The following is a 12,692-nucleotide window of genomic DNA, read 5'->3' on the forward strand; positions in this document are numbered from 1 at the left end:
CTGTCACTGACCCAGTCAAAGTTCACGGCTGATCCGTACATCTTAGTTAGCAAGGCTTGTCTCCTGCTGCCCATCCCCAGTTACAGTTGTGGTATTGTCCAGCGCAGCTGATGCCAGCACAAGAGTTTATTCCGTGCCTGGGGTTTGGATAATGGCCAATGTTCTAAATTGCATGGCTTCTTCATTTTGTTGTGTTATTCTCCCTAAAATTTCATTTTTAAGAACATATTTCTAAAAGCTGCTTCTGTAGTCAACATCACTCGGTTCAAAGACCCACCTCCCCACAAACAGCGCACTGTCATGAAAGTCTCCTTAGCACTACATTTCCCCCATTCCACGTACACCCAGATAAACAGACCCCCGTTTCTATAGACACCAATGTTTTGACACTGGAATGAATCCAGATCAACGCTTGTAATATAAATGTAACAGCACAGAGCGAGTCTGTCCAACAGTGAGTAGATGGACACTGAGGTTGCCTGGCAACGCATGTCAAACAGGCGGTATCAGTTGTGCCAGTGCTCATTGTTACAGTTTGGGGCTTTTTCCTCAACCTTTATTCCGTGTAGATGGCTTGACAACAGTTTCCATAAGTCGACCGAGGTCTCCTATGAACTGAAAGCTGCTTTTTCATTCCCTGCCGTATTTGGGTTAGTGTAGCTCAGTCCTAACAATTAACCTCAATTGCAAGAAATTGTTTACTGGAGAATATGAATGATGCCTGCTGCGCCGGCTGTCACTCTGGATGACGGAAAGTGTCACATCGCCAGTGCACTTCCTGCAGGATAAGCCATGATTCTGGATTCATTTAAAATCAAAATTTGCTGCAGCAAAAAACAGGTACAAGCAAACAGCACAATACTGGTATGGCAGAATTGGCATCACTCCACACAGAGTTAATATATCCTTTTCAGGAAGCTGCTTTTTTAAGTTTCTTGGAATGTACCAGTTGCTTTGGACAAATCAGCAAAATCTGCTGTTGCCTTGGTTACACGGTCCATGGTCTCAAAGTGTATCTTTTTGGACAAGATGTTGTCCATATAATACGTAAGCTTCCAGTACTCATACAACTCAGTGCGACTTTGCCAGAATGAAAGACTAGCAGCTAGAACTGGGATCTTTATCCCATGGAATTTTTTGATGTAAAGTACTTTTTGTTTGAAGCTGTCAAGCAAATAAAATGTTATAACCGTCTTTAAAGCTTGGAAGACGATTGACAAATGGTTTGTTATTGCTGGCTGTAGCCTGTTTGTTTTAATACCTGACAATAATTGGATATTGCATTTTTGTTTCATGCCTCAGGTCATAGAATCATAGAAACATAGAAGATAGGAGCAGGAGTAGGCCATTCAGCCCCTCGAGCCTGCTCCGCCATTCAATGCGATCATGGCTGATCATCCAAATTCAGTATCCGGTCCCTGCTTTCTCCCCATACCCCTTGATCCCTTTAGCCTTGAGAAATATATCCAACTCCTTCTTGAATATATTTAATGAATTGGCCTCAACTGCCTTCTGTGGTAGAGAATTCCACAGGTTCACCACTCTCTGGGTGAAGAAATTCCTCCTCATTCTGTCCTAAATGGCCTACCCCTTATCCTTAGACTGTGACCCCTGGTTCTGTACTCCCCCGCCATCGGGAACATCCTTCCTGCATCTAGTCTGTCTAGTCCTGTTAGAATTTTATAAGTTTCGATGAGATCCCCTCTCATTCTTCTAAACTCCAGCGAGTACAAGCCCAATCGATCCAATCTCTCCTCATACGTCATTCCTGTCATCCCAGCTATCAGCCTGGTGAATCTTCGCAGAACTCCTTCCATGGCAAGAACATCCTTCCTCAGATAAGGCGACCAAAACTGCACACAATACTCAAGATGTGGTCTCACCAAGGTCCTGTACAACTGCAGCAAGACATCCTTGTTCCTGTACTCAAACCCTCTCGCTACGAAGGCCAACATACCATTTGCCTTCTTAACCGCCTGCTGCACCTGCATGCTTACCTTCAGCGACTGGTGCACAAGGACACCCAGGTCTCGTTGCACTCATCTGCCTGAGCGCATCTGCCCTCATTCTTCCCTCTGTCCTCCTCTAAATCCATAATTGTTTCCAATGGCGAAAGAGTCGCTAACTAGAGTCAGTGTCAGCTGTGGCTCACTGGGTAGCATGCTCTAGGTGGGAGGGGCTAGGAGTGAGCAGGTGCTGTTGAGTGCTTGATTACTGCAGGGAGCTGGAGTGAGTTTGTAAAAAGCAGGTGGTGGTTTTTTTTCAGGTTTTATGGCTTTTTTGGTCCTTAAACAGCAGCCAGGTGGCTGCTGAGGGGCTCGGGACCCCTCAGAGGACAATGTTCCTAGGATGAATTTAATCAGGGGAGAAAATGTTGGTGGAAGGGAGAAATAAATGGACCAAAGATTTGGGCAAGGACCCCAGGAGGTTTGGAAAAGAAAACACAGTGGTGGTTCAGTGCGAGCATAAGGAGATACGAGCCTGGGCTATTATTCAGGTGGTACGTGAGGACTGCGGCAAGGGAAGGTGCTTTGCCTGCTGACCAAAGCCGAATGTTGGAGTCGAGGTGATGGTCAGTGGCCGAGAGGAGGTGGGAAGACTTTACTGAGTTTGAAGGTTGGGGATAAGTTCTTGGAGGTATCTCTGCTATATTCTGAAGAGGTGGAGGTCTCATTCCTAAACCTGCTGGTTTATATTGAGGACGATGTGCTAATAAAAAGTTGGAGTCGTGGGACATTAAAATTTGCTCGGCAATAAAGAGGAGATACTATCCAGGAATGCGTGTAGCAGATGGAACACATTATGTAAAGGTGCGGTTCCCAGAGTGGGTGAAGTCATTGCCGTATCGCATTAAATTCGAGACAATGGAAGGAGTGCAGTACTTCCGGTGCTGCATGATAACCAGGTGAAGGTTTGGTATTATTGTCTTGGACATGACCATCTTGTAAGAAGCTGTCCAGACTTGTACTGTTATAACTGCGGTGAGTCTGGACACATCGCACAGAGCTGCAAGGCGGAGAGCTGTGGGGTGTGTCACAAAGGCCCCACCTGCTGTGAGTGTGAGGCAGAAGGAAGCCCCTTGAGTGACGAGGAGGTGGGAGAAGAAGCAAGAGGTGTGAGTGGAGCGGCTGGAGGAGCAGAGCAGGCGGAGGACGCAGCTGGTGAATGGAAGGAGGAAAGAGCGCAGGAAGAGGCAGAAAATTGCAGAGCAGAGAACAGGACGGAGATGGTGGAAAACACACCAAGTACGTTGGAACAGGACAAAGACAGCGGAGGGCAGCACAGATCGAGGGCAAAGTCGAGTCGTAATATGGCTCGGCTCTCCCTAAAGAATCTGGTGTCTGCGGGGGAGCAAGGCGGGAGCAGGGTACGGGGTAAGTGTAAGTATTCCAATGAAAGACAGAGAATCGGACCTCGGGGAGCAGGAGGGGGCAAGACAAGAAGAGGGTGCAAGAGGCAGGTGCCTTAAAGGGGCAGCAGGATGGGAGCGGGGAGACAAAGACACCAGAAGGGAGCAAGAGAGGTGCAGATGCGCCATTGTCCCAGAGAGAGAAGAAATGGGGAGTAAGGGACAGCAGTGGAGATGAGGCCGAAGGGAGTGGCACTGTTGGAGAAACCGTGATAGCAGGAAGACTCTGTAAAGGAGATTATGTATCTGATGGGGAGCAGGGACGGGAGGAATCAGAGGGGGACAGAGACATGGAAGTGGGTGGTGGGGTGACATCATGTGGAAAGGTAAACGTTAGTGAGGGGCAGAAGGAGGAAGAAGGGGCAGCTCCTCGGCCCAAACCTAGTGTAAGTAAGAGGCTGAAACTGCACCGAAGGTTCAAACAGGAGGTGAAAAAGAGCCGGAGGCTGCAGGAGAAAGCAACAGCTGCCTGAAAAGTTGGGAAGGAGCATGAGAGGAGGGAAGGGCCAGAAATTAAATGATGGGGGGGTTATCAGGCACACTTCCCTTATACGGAGCCATGATTACTGATCAATTTTTAAAGTACAATAGATTAGTATATGTTATGGGAGACAAATTAAACTTCAGGTTTTGATGTTAATATGTGGTGGTGGAATGGCTGTGCAGTGCGGGGGAATGGATTTGTATGATACAATGGAATGATCACGATGCTGTAAATTTTTTTAATGTTTAATAAATAATATATTTTTAAAAAGTGGGTAGCACACTCGCCTCTGAGTCAGAAGGTTGTGCGTACAAGTCCAACTCCAGGGACTTGAGCACATAAATCTAGGCTGACACACCAGTGCAGTGCTGAGAGAGTGCTGCACTGTCGGAGGTGCCGTCTTTCAGATGAGACATTAAACCGAGGCCCCGTTGGCTCTCTCAGGTGGACATAAAAGATCCCATGGCACTATTTCGAAGAAGAGCAGGGGAGTTATCCCCGGTGTTCAGGACAATATTTATCCCTCAATCAACATAACAAAAACAGATTATCTGGTCATTATCACATTGCTGTTTGTGAGAGCTTGCTGTGCACAAATTGGCTGCCACGTTTCCCACATTATAACAGTGACTACTATTCCAAAAAGTACTTAATTGGCTGTAAAGCGCTTTGAGACGTCTGGTGGTTATGAAAGGCGCTATATAAATGTAAGTCTTTCGTTTTTAGAGGACACAGATGTAAGATAATTGGCAAAAGAACCAGAGGTTGATGAGGAGATCTTTGTGTATGCAGCGAGTTGTTGATCTGGATTGCACTGCCTGAAAGGGTGGTGGAAGCAGATTCAATAGTAACTTGGTAATAGTCTAGGGCTGTGAGGAAAGAGCAGGGGAGTAGGATTAATTGGACAGCTCTTTCAAAGAGCTGGCACAGGCACGATGGGACGAATGGCCTCCTTCTGTGCTGTATGATTGTGTGAACCGTTGGTAGGCCCAATGGAAAGCCTATGCTGAGCAGTGCGGTTACGGCTAAGGTTTGCAGTTGCTGGCAGCAACCGTGCTGTGGCGAGGTGTCTTGTACGGCAAAACAAATGCAGCAGCCAACAGCAAAAGAAAGCAATGCAACAACAATAACGCAGGAGCTCCAGCATGAAAAGTTAAACAAGTTGCAACGTGGCAGAAATCTATCACACACAGCTTTAAGAAACCGGGTTTGAAAGCCCTCAGCAGGGAGCCCAGAAATGCCCATTTTAAATGGGGAAGCAGTGCTAAAGGGCTGAAGGCGCCAACATTTCCTGAAATTAGGGGGTTTAATAGGGGGTTTGTGAGGCCTCTAAAAGTCTTTTGAAAAAATTGGGGTCACGGAATTTGGGCACTTGGGCATAGATCCGTGAGGCATGCATACACTGTCACGGAATCAGCACTTGTATGCTGAAAATTCTCGGCAAAAATATTTGAAGTACTGCAGGACCAGCCTTTAAATGTCCTCAAAGAATACTATTTGTTAACAGTACCTTGAAGTATTTTCCATTTATAAATTGGATGGTTGCTACTCATTTCATTTGCATACTGCAAAGGTTACAATCTTGATGTAAAATGCTGCACTTGGCCTATCTTTGGCAGGAAAAATAAAAAAGCAAATTATTATTTAAATGGAGAGAGATTACAAAATGTTACAGTTCAGAGGGACCTGGGGGTCCTTGTGCATGAAACACAAAAAGTTAGCATGCAGGTATAGCAAGTAATCAAAAAGGCAAATGGAATGTTGGCCTTTATTTCAAAGGGGTTGGAGTATAAAAGCTGGAAAGTTCTGCTACAACTGTACATGGTATTGGTGAGACCACACCTTGAGAACTGCGTACAGTTTTGGCTGCCTTATTTAAGGAAGGATATACTTGCATTGGAGGCAGTTCAGAGACTATTCACTAGGTTAATTCCAGAGATGAGGGGGTTGACTTATGAGGAAAGGTTGAGCAGGCTGGGCCTATACTCATTTAGAAGAATGAGAGGTGATCTTATTGAAACATATAAGATACTGAGGGGGCTCGACAAGGTAGATGCAGAGAGGATGTTTCCCCTCGTGGGGAAATCTAGAATGCGAGGGCACAGTTTTAGAATAAAGGGTCTCCCTTTTAGAACTGAGATGAGGAGGAATTTCTTTTCTCAGAGGGTCGTAGATCTGTGGAATTCTCTGCCCCAGAGAGCTGTGGAGGCTGGGTCATTAATACATTTAAGGTGGAGATAGACAAATTTTTGCAAGATAAGGGAGTGAAGGGTTATGGGGAGCGGGTGGGGAAGTGGCTTTGAGCCCAAGATCAGCCATGATCTTATTGAATGGCGGAGCAGGCTCGAGGGGCCAAGTGGCCTATTCCTGCTCCTATTTCTTATGTTCTTATCAGTCACATCAAGGATCGCATTAGGACGGGATCCTGTTCCAAGTCTCTTACCTCAGGGACAAAGGCTATCCAGTAAAAAAAAATAAACAAACAAAAAAATTAGGATGGAAACAAAATAAAACCAGTCACTAACTACAGGATCTGTGCGAAACAGAGTAACAGAGGAAGAGTGTGCAATGGAAACTGGAGATGGGCATGATAGGAGACGAAAAGTGACTGCAATGTTAAACTGTTAACTCTCAGGAGGCAACGCTTCACGAATTTGCATGTCATCCTTGCCCAGGGGCTATGCTAATCTTCTCTGTATCGTTCCAATTCCAGTATATATGCAGCAGTGGACAATGGTGGGTTGGAGCACAAGAGGAAGTGCTGGAGTTATTATGTGACTGAATGATTCCTCCATGAGTTAAAAAGAAACCACTTGGGAAGTGGCTGCTGACAAGTGAGTGAATAAAGGAAAGAAAATGAATGCCGAACCAAAGAAAGAGATATTGGGAGGTGAGGCCAAAAGCTTGGTCGAAGAGATGGGTTTTAAGGAGACTCTTAAAGGATGAACAGGAGGTGGAGAGGTGAAGGGCTTAGAAGGGAATTACAGAGCGTGGGGCCTAGATGGTTGAATTGTGTGTTAAAGGAAGCTGGGGGTGGTGGGATGCACAGGAGGCCAGTGAAAACCACAGAGAGTTCGGGGAGTTGTAGGGCTGGAGGAGTTTACAGAGATAGGGAAGAGCAAGCCCATGAAGGGATTTTAAACACAAGGATGGGAATTCTAGATGCGGGGTGTTGGAGAACTGGGATCCAATGTCGATCAACCAGGACATGGGTGATGGGTGAATGGGACTTGGTGCAAGATAGGATGCAGAGTTTTGGATGAGCTGAAATTTATGGAGGGGGGAGGATGTGAGCTGGACAGGAGAGCATTGGGATAGTCATGTTTGGAGGTGGCAAAGACATGGATGAGAGTTTCAGCAACAGATTGATTGAGAAGCCTGCAGCTGCTTTGCTTGTCCTAGCACCCCTCTCCATGATCCCTTCCCGCCACCCCCCACCCCCAGACCCTTCAGATGGATGAGGAGGAAATTGAGGAGACCAGGCCCACGAATTTCCATAGCCACTACTGCAAGTGCAGGACCAGGAATACCCATTGAAGAAAGCCCCAGAAATCCCAGGGCAGTGTAGTAGGGGTGGAGGCCTGATGTACCATCCCCCTTTTCCTCTCCGCAACACCTGGAAACTGAGCGTGCCCCGGGTGCTGTGAAGAGGAGCACCAGCCCTTGTGTGTGTTTAGTGTGCTGCTCAATTCCCGAAAGTGGGTAGAGACAACTGACAAAAATAAGATTCATTGATGATAATTTACAACACATTATGAGCAGAGTGATGAAGATCTACATTCAAAAGTCACAGGGCAAATTCTGCAATTATCTAACTCCCATTATCTTTTTAACCCTAGCCAAAGTTTTAACTGTAGGGTCAAAGGCCAAACTCATTTCATCCGAGAAACAAAGGGAGCTTTAACTTCCCATTCTCTCTTGTCAGATGACCCCATGTTTTCTTTGTACAGATATGCTGTGGACATCCTGCAGATAACTGTGGGTGAAGTTTTAATGCTGCCGCACAATACTTTGATTCTTCACCGTGTTTAAAAGCTGAAAACAGCTCCTCTCCCGTATAAATGACCATAAAAAATTTGACCTATCCATCCTGTCGAGTAGCTCAGGGGAACAGGATTCATACAGGTCCGCTTTTTCAAAGGAGACTTAATCACTTTGGATCAAGCGAAGCCATTCGGTTCTGAAGGCCTCGCAAATAAAAAGCAGCCCAATATGTTTGTGATTGATTGATTGATTGATGGCTCCACTTCAAAAGTACTTCATTGACTGTAAAGCGCTTTGAGACATCCGGTGTTTGTGAAAGGCGCTATATAAATGCAAGTCTTTCTATTTCTTTTCTTTTATTGCAAAGAGAAAAAGTAAGAACTTGCATTTATATAGCGCCTTTAATGACCTCAGGACGTCCCAAAGCCCTTTACAGACAATTAAGTACTTTTGACGTATAGCCACTGTTTCTAATGTAGGAAATGCGCCAGCCAATTTGCACACAGCAAGATCCCTCAAACAGCAATGTGATATTAACCAGATAATCTTTTTTAGTGACATTGGTTGAGGGTTAAGTATTAGCAATCCGCTGCTGGGCCTCTGGGTACTCTTCTCTAAATGAGCTGGTGGGACTGTGCCACGGTAATGCTGGCTAATTTGTTTTCTGGTCTTCTGTCGCTCACATGGTTGGGAGGGAGGGAGCTGGGGCGAGAGGAAGCGAAGTGTGTCTTGCCTCACCTCCCCCCCCGCCACCCCCCAGATTGAACCAATCATGCGAGCAATCGAGGTGCAGGCCACCAAGATGTTAACGCGCTGTGTCGATGAGCACTACGGCAGTTATTACTGAACCACTCTGGGCTCATGCTTCTCCTATTGTAGGGTTCGCTGGGTGTTGTCAGTAGAGTGATAATAGTTTACATTTCTCTCTTAGCAACTGATTTGGAAAGCACACTGGACAGACAAGAGAACTGTATTCTATGCAACAGCCGTAAAAAGCTATTTACAGTGAATGTTATACAGAGGGACTACGTACAAGAAGAAGCCAATGCCATCTACAAATTGCCAGCTAGAACGTAACTAGTCAATAAATGAGAATTAATTCCACTTACTCACTTTTTAGGTAGCAACAATTTTGACCCCAATTGTCTCCAAAGCATGAAATATCAGCCAGTTCCACAATTTCATGACCTCTGGTACATTTTGAAACTGAGGCTCAAAGTAGACACTTATACAGCTGAGTGCCAAGGGCTCACATAACGATATCTAACCACTACACGTCACAATGTTACCCAGATTGTGCATCACATTGTTCCGTATCTCTTTAATGGTTTCTGTAGCCTCTAGTCAACAAGTGGATCAAGTGTTCTGGGATGGTTCTTCACAGCTGTGAAGAGCTTCAAAGCACATGACCCATAGCAAAGAGACAGCCTTTAGTGAGGCCAAATCCCCAGCTACCAATCACAGTATTCTGCTTAGTGTTTTACCATTGACAGGAGACACCATATGCACAACAATCTATTCTGCAGTAACCAATCCAGTTGAGTGGCTAATCTTGTTTGTAATGGGATATTGTAATGGGATATTGTCTCATTTTTGGAGATGATCATCCCATTAAAAGAGTGTCAGGTTGGTTCAGTGATAACACCCTTTCCTGTGAGTTAGAAGGTCGTGGGTTCAAGCCCCACTCCAGAGATCTGAGCACATAATCTTGGCTGACACTTCAGACCAGTGCTGAAGAATGCTGCATTACTGAGACATGGTTTTATTCGGATGAGATGTTAAACCTTTTGGAGGCAAAATTGGGTCACTCTCCCTTTGGGGCGTTAACTTCGCTGGGGCACTACTTTTAGCTCCCGCGCCCGAAATTCACTGGTAGCGCCCCCAAGAGAAAGCGCCCCGCCTCCCTCTTGGGGTGCTGCAAGTGAATATCGCGGCGCTATGTGCCATGGTACTGCAGGCCTTCCTCCCCTTAGTAAAAGGGAGGGCCAGGGCCCAGCTGGGCCACCGGGGAGCAGGGTGCCGGCAAAAGAGCCCGGCACTCCTCTTGGCACCCGGCGGGGGGGGCTTCACAGGAGGCTAGGGACAGCAACGGGGGCAGATGCAGACGGGTGGCCAGCAACATAAATGGCCGGCCGGCACCTCCCCAAAAACTTGCGCCGCCCCGGCCGCAGGTAGGTCCCCTTGACCCTGTCGGACATAGCATCCGGCGGTAGGTCAGAGGGCGCTACCGAAGGTCGCTGCCGGGGCGCAAGCGGGGCGCTGCGCATGGCGATGGCATCGCCGGAGGCGCAGCGCCATGGAGTGCTAACAGTTACTGCCGCTGCTAACCTCCCGCTGAATTTCACGGGAGGCGTTAGTGGCGCCGCGCCGGGGCGCTAGTTTGTTGCGCCCTCTTAGAGCGCTAACGGGTGGTGCAAATCAACCGAATCTTTCCCCCTTTGACTCTTCAGGTGGATGTAAAAGATCCTATAGCACTACCTGGAGAAGAGCAGGGAAGTTCTCCTGGTGTCCAGGCCAATATTCATCCCTTCATGAAAACTACCAAAACAGATTGAACCTGAATTTCCTCGGACTTTCTAAGATGTCCTGCCGGAATGCATCGAAAACCTTGTTTACGTGCATTAACGGGGATTCCACTATACTTCCGGTAAAGTTACAGCAACGCAGCCGCAGAAAGACCACGGAAATTCAGGACATTTACTAGGCGGCTCTATCATTGCTGTTTGTGGGACCTTGCTGTGTTTGTCTAAAACAACAGTGACGACACCTCAACAAGCAATTCATTGACTGTGAAGCACTGTGGGACATCTCAAGGATGTGAAAGGTGCTATATAAATGTAATTTTTTTTTCTTTCTTTCTCCTAACCCTGTCTGAGTAACTGTATTGCAAAACTTTGTCACTCAAGCATTCGAGTGGGAGAATTCAGCAACAGACTAGTTACCATATTAATGTCTCTATGGTTCCAATGCTGTTCTTCTACTGAATATTCAACATTGAAAGTGGGCAGCAGCCTTTTGCAAATGGTTAGATTTTACCTGAATAGAGAATCCAGCAATCATATGGTTAAATCTTAGTGTTTCCACATATTGGACAGACAACAGCTGTGTTGTCTACGCCAGGGTGAGGTTTAAGATGAGCAAAACCTTCAAAGGAAACGCTCTCTATTTGGAGTGCTTAAATAAGAGGTTCTACTCTTTCCTTCATGGGTTTAAGAGTTTGCGACAGTCAAAAGACTACAAACTCTGGCAGATAAAAATAAAACACAAACATTACAATTTAGCACCTTTCATAAATCAACAAACCAGAGAGAAAAGTAGCATTTACTCTTCAGCCAGTGATTAGCTGGCACCAGGATGTTACTCCAACTCCAAATTACAGAGAAGAGCAGAGCCATCAATCAGAGCTGAAACATTGCCATTAACTAGACAAACAAAAGGAGGGGAGTCAGAGGTGATCGTTGGAAGCACATTAAAATGGATTCCTGGCAATACAACAGGTAAGGCCTGATATGTTAATCATCAAAACGCTTGCTCTTATCCTACGTACGACAACATTGTAATTCATTTTTGGAACATAGGAACAGGAGTAGGCCATTCAGCCCTTCGAGCCTGCTCCGCCATTCGATTAGATCACGGCTGATCTGTATCTCAACTCCATTGTCCTGCTTTTGCTCCATACCCCTTTGAAACCCTTAGCTAACAAAAATCTTACTTACTGATTTAGAATTGTAAAATTATCTGTAAAGAAAAATCAAATATACTGTAGATAGTTTATTGAATTAAATATTAACTCCTTTAACAACAGCTATCGTGGAATGAGCAATGCTGGGTAATCAGGTAACCTTGATGTCAAGTTAAGTTCTCCCACATGCGGTGCAAGTTTGCCTTGGTAAAGTCAGTGATTGAACTTAAGCTCTTATTATTTTAAAACTACGGTAGACTATAATTCTTGACATGAGGTTATCCTGTTGAAATGGTAAAATGTGTACAGGCAAACTGAAAGAGCAATTCATCTTTTGTTCAAGAAAATTTGTGTCTCCTCCAGGAAACTCTCCATCAAACATACTTATGTCCCACCTCCTGCAGAATTCCTTTACTCATGCTGGCTTCCACTTATCTGCAATGATATCAGATTATGAGGGGTTTTAATAGACTAAATAAGAAGAAACCATTTGTACTGGTGGGTGGGTCGGTAACCAGAGGACACAGATTTAAGATAGTTGCCAAAGGAACCAGATGAGAGGAGAGGAGAAATATTTTTATGCAGAGAGTTGTTATGATCTGGAATGCACTGCCCGAAAGGGTGGTAGAAGCAGATTCAATCGTAACTTTCAAAAGGGAATTGGATATATATTTGAAAAAGAAAAATTTGCAGGGCTGTGGGGAAAGAGCAGGGGAGTGGGACTAACTGGATAGTTCTTCCAAAGAGCCGGCACAGTCATGATATGCCGAATAGCCTCTTCGGTGCTGTAAGATTCTACTAATGTAGTTGAAGTCTCGACAGGCTTCTATCTGAAGTATTTTGACAAGCTCTTTATTTAAATCAAAAGATCCACAAATGTAAAATGAAGACAATATATTGGTTAAAAAAAAACAGAAAAAAGATTTGCTTCCTCCTTCTAGTTTCTAAGTTATTTTGTCTTCCTGCCACCATTCTAGGCAAGATTTTGCCCCTTTCGCTCCCCTTCCTCTCTTGAGTAATTCCCAGATGAGAGGGTGGGTGGATCCAGGCTATTGCTAAGATTGCTCTGGAATCAGCCAAGGAGAGTTGCACAAAAGTGGCTTGAAAGTGAGCCCTCCTCCCGCGCCCATTTT

At 45.6% G+C, this 12,692-nt stretch overlaps 1 protein-coding gene and 1 non-coding gene across 3 annotated transcripts in view; both read right to left on the reverse strand.

Annotated features, from left to right (window-relative positions):
• The window catches only part of LOC147106616 (potassium voltage-gated channel subfamily KQT member 1), a 932,501-nt gene that overhangs the window by 349,437 nt on the left and 570,372 nt on the right, over nt 1-12,692 (reverse strand). The gene's annotated exons all lie outside the window — the stretch shown is intronic.
• On the reverse strand, nt 6,524-6,627 carry LOC147106617 (U6 spliceosomal RNA). Its single transcript, XR_015081287.1, has one exon. It is a non-coding gene; the product is annotated as a U6 spliceosomal RNA (small nuclear RNA).

The sequence above is a fragment of the Somniosus microcephalus genome, chromosome 15, assembly GCF_052327205.1.
Source record: "Somniosus microcephalus isolate GS21.2 chromosome 15, FLI_Smic_1.0, whole genome shotgun sequence".
NCBI lineage: Eukaryota > Metazoa > Chordata > Chondrichthyes > Squaliformes > Somniosidae > Somniosus > Somniosus microcephalus.